The 3,673-nt window shown below is 37.7% G+C and overlaps 1 pseudogene; it reads left to right on the plus strand.

The window, feature by feature from the left end:
- The first annotated feature begins 2,125 nt into the window (after nucleotides 1–2,125).
- Nucleotides 2,126–3,125, plus strand: LOC119828127 (annotated as a pseudogene).
- Nucleotides 3,126–3,673: the final 548 nt, after the last annotated feature.

Below are 3,673 nucleotides of genomic sequence, written 5' to 3' on the forward strand. Positions count from 1 at the left end.
TACCCACCCCAACAAAGTCACATCTCTGAATAACGCCATGCCCTATGAGATTATGGGAGGCAAGTGCATTCAAACTAACACACCATGTAGTTAAAAGGATCTGTCTTATGAGGCTGATACCTTTCAAAAATCCCTAGCAAATAAGTTACTATTTAACACAAACATTTTTTGACTTTCTATAAAAATATTTGTCATAAGAAAACATATGATACTCCAAAGACAGCAGGTTCATGCATATTGTTTATAAATCTGTTTTTAGAATTATACTCTCTATTAATTGTATTCAGCATAGTGCTGTGGAATATTATTTTAACTAAGCAATTTGTTTTTTCTGGATATATTACTTTAAGTATATAAAGATGTTTTGCATTTGTTTCACCTTGCCTGCTTAAGGCACCTGGCTCGTCTAACAAAAAGCTTAATTTGCAATAGCTAGGCAGAAAAAGGAAAGATGGGTCTGTCAGGCTGAGAAAATAAATAGAAGGAGAAATCTAGGCTAAAGGTGAGAGAATGAAGGAGCGAGAAAGGAAGTTCAGGGGCAAGAAGTCCTGCAGTCACCAGTCAGCAATGAAAGGAAGATATACAGAAGGAAGAAAGCTACCATGGGCCAAGGCAAAAGTAAGGAGAAATAGGTTAATTTAAGTTAAAAGAACTAGTGAGAAACTGCCTAAGCTAGGTCAAGCATTCAAAACTAGTAAGAAGCTGCCATGTCATGATTTGTGAGCTGGTTTGTGGCTAAGGAAAAAGCCTGGTACGAAATGGCTCTTACATTTACAAGTCTACTGTATTAGTTATATTATTAATTTATATTAAGTCGACTATAAAGTTTCACCTAGGTCATGTCTAGAGTGATTGACTCTACATCTTACTGTCATGCATCAAGAGGTGGGAGATGAAATCTCCTAAAGAAGAAGAAAATTATATAGTATCATTAAGGAGTAAATAGAATGGGAAGACTAAGTGGGGAAGAAGAAGGTAGGACAGAATAAATGGGAAATCTGGAGGGGACCAAAAACACTGAAACACTTTAGAAAAGCCATATGAAAACCCAATACTGAAAAATCTTTCCTATCTATCTATCTATCTATCTATCTATCTATCTATCTATCTATCTATCTATCTGTCTGTCTGTATGTATGCATAATGTATTTATTTTTCCATGTTCTATGGATTTGTATACTTTAATCATTTAGCATTTCGACTTTTGCTTTGGTATCTTTTCTACACATAATACCCACAAGACTTGGGGATAATCTTGGATTCATCAGTATTTTGAATATTTATCCTCCTGGTCAAGGTTGTGTGGTTGTTCATGTCCATGTGTTTTCATGGCAGATACTGTTTTTTTCTTCACAAGATACTAACACTTTGGATATTGCATAAACTTGCAGGATAAGAAGTGTCTTCTTTGTTTGCTTGTTTGGGCTTTTTTTTGCTTGCTTGTTATCTGAAGGCAAGATATTACCATGTAAACCAGAGTGGCTTTGACTTCACAGTCCTCTTGTTCTTGCCTCCCAAGTGCCAGAATTAAACATATATATCACCATAGCTTAACACTTAATATCTCTAAACAGTTCTTTCATCTAGAAGTTACAGTAAGTAGCACCTAGGTACATACTAGTAGATAAAGAAGCACATAATACAGACTTAATATAAAATTTAATAAGTTAAAAAACAAGTATTACAGATTTATTATAAAATTTTATGAAGTAAACATAATATGTTTAGTGTGGATCCTGCCACATAGCAATTTCTTCTGAACGATTTGAACACTTAGGAGAATGGCAAACATTTCATTAGCAATTGCCAGGTTCTTTGAATGGCAGTCAAACCTTCCCAGGCAGTAATTCGGGTGCCTGTCTCTCATAATAGCACAAGGCAACAGATAATTCCTGATTTGCAAGGACATCTAGAAGATTGTTATTAGGAGTTTTGTTCATTAACCCCTTTTTCTTTAATAAAACACATTGATTTAGCTTGGTGGTAGTGGCACAGGCTTTTAATCCCAGCACTCCGGAAGCAGAGGCAGGCAGGTCTCTGAGTTTGAAGCCAACTTGATCTACAAGATCTAGTTCCAGGACAGGCTCCAAAGATTCAAAAAACACAGCCTCATAAAACAGCATCTATGATTCACCTCATGGCTCTGATACTGGCCCGCTTGGTTTTACTTACTCTGTGTGATGGGTGCTTTGCTGGACCCTGGTTAATCTTTTCTGAAGCCTTTCAGTCCTCAATCTCCTCTTCCTTGGTTATCCGTTTGGTGTTCATGTTTCTCTATGCCGTTTCCATCAAGATAGAGCCCATCTTCCCGCAAGCTATGTGGTTCAGCACCAGGCAAGGTACTTCGAATGTGGGCAGTTTGGCCAAATCCAAAGATTTCCTCTTCTTATTACTAGAGTATGTGAAAGAACAGTTTAATAATGCCACGCCCATCCCCACCCACAGCTGCCCCTTATCTCCCAGTCATATCTGCGATGAAGTAGAATGCTTGAAAGCAGATTTCAACCACAGAATCAAGGAAGTTGCTTTCAACTCCTTCTTCAGTGCCTACTATGTTGCATTTCTCCCCCTGTGCTTTGTGAGGAGTACCCAGTATTAGTACCTGCACTGGTCCTGTTAGCACCTCTTTATAGTGTGGAACGTTGCTTTTGTCATGTTCACCATGCAACCGCTACCATCAAAAATGAATGTGATTGGCTACTTAAATCAGCTGCTCACCTGGGCAAGTGGCATAAGTTGGAACATGGGTTCTACAGCAATGTTCCATAGCACATTTGGACAGAAAAAAAATATGGCCTCAACGGGGGGGGGGGGGCACAGCAGATGTTTATATAGAGCCATGGAACCTTAAAACATGGTAGTGCCTTCAGATGTATCCCATGCCCGCTCTTATTTCTTACTTCATTGCCCATTAAGACTGCTGAACCTGCTTATCCTTCCTGAGGGCGGTGTCATCTTCTACCAACTCTATTCCTTGATGCAGTCAGAGGAGTGGAACCAAACACTCTCCATGGTGCTCATCCTTTCTGAAATTACTATGATCTATTTAATTCCTCTGGGACAGAATATTCTTAGCGAGGGCATACTCCCGCCCTTTCAACGGTTATGAACTCAAGGCAAATTAAGCTGTCTCTCAACACGAGGGAGAACTCAGATAAAATTATTTTCATACAATCTATTTTTTGTGATTTTTATAAATATTTAAGATTTTATATTTTGTATACTATTATGTTTTGAAAGTTGTGAATGGCAAGGGATATTAAATGTACCCATAAAAAACATATTGATTGAAGTAACTCAGACCCAGAAAGACAAATATATGTACTTATGTGACTTTTAGACATAAAGCAAAGAAAAACCAGCCAACAGTCTACAAGCCCAAATAACCTAGACAACAAAGAGGACACTAAGAGAGACATATATAGATCAGTATAGGAAGGAGAAAAATATAAGATCTCCTCAGTAAATTGGGAGTGTGAAGGTCATTGGAGAGGGTAGAAAGGGAAAGAGGAGGAAGGGAGGGGAGTGGAGAAAAATGTACAAGAAAAAAACTGTATTCTTCTAAATTTCTATTGGATATATGTGGAAGATTTCCAACTGCTGCACACACCTGTCAGTGTTTTGGATTATAAGTCTTTTCTTTATTAATTTGTATTATTTGTATTTAGTGTTA

This window comes from Arvicola amphibius, chromosome 12 (assembly GCF_903992535.2).
Source record: "Arvicola amphibius chromosome 12, mArvAmp1.2, whole genome shotgun sequence".
NCBI classification, from domain to species: Eukaryota; Metazoa; Chordata; class Mammalia; order Rodentia; family Cricetidae; genus Arvicola; species Arvicola amphibius.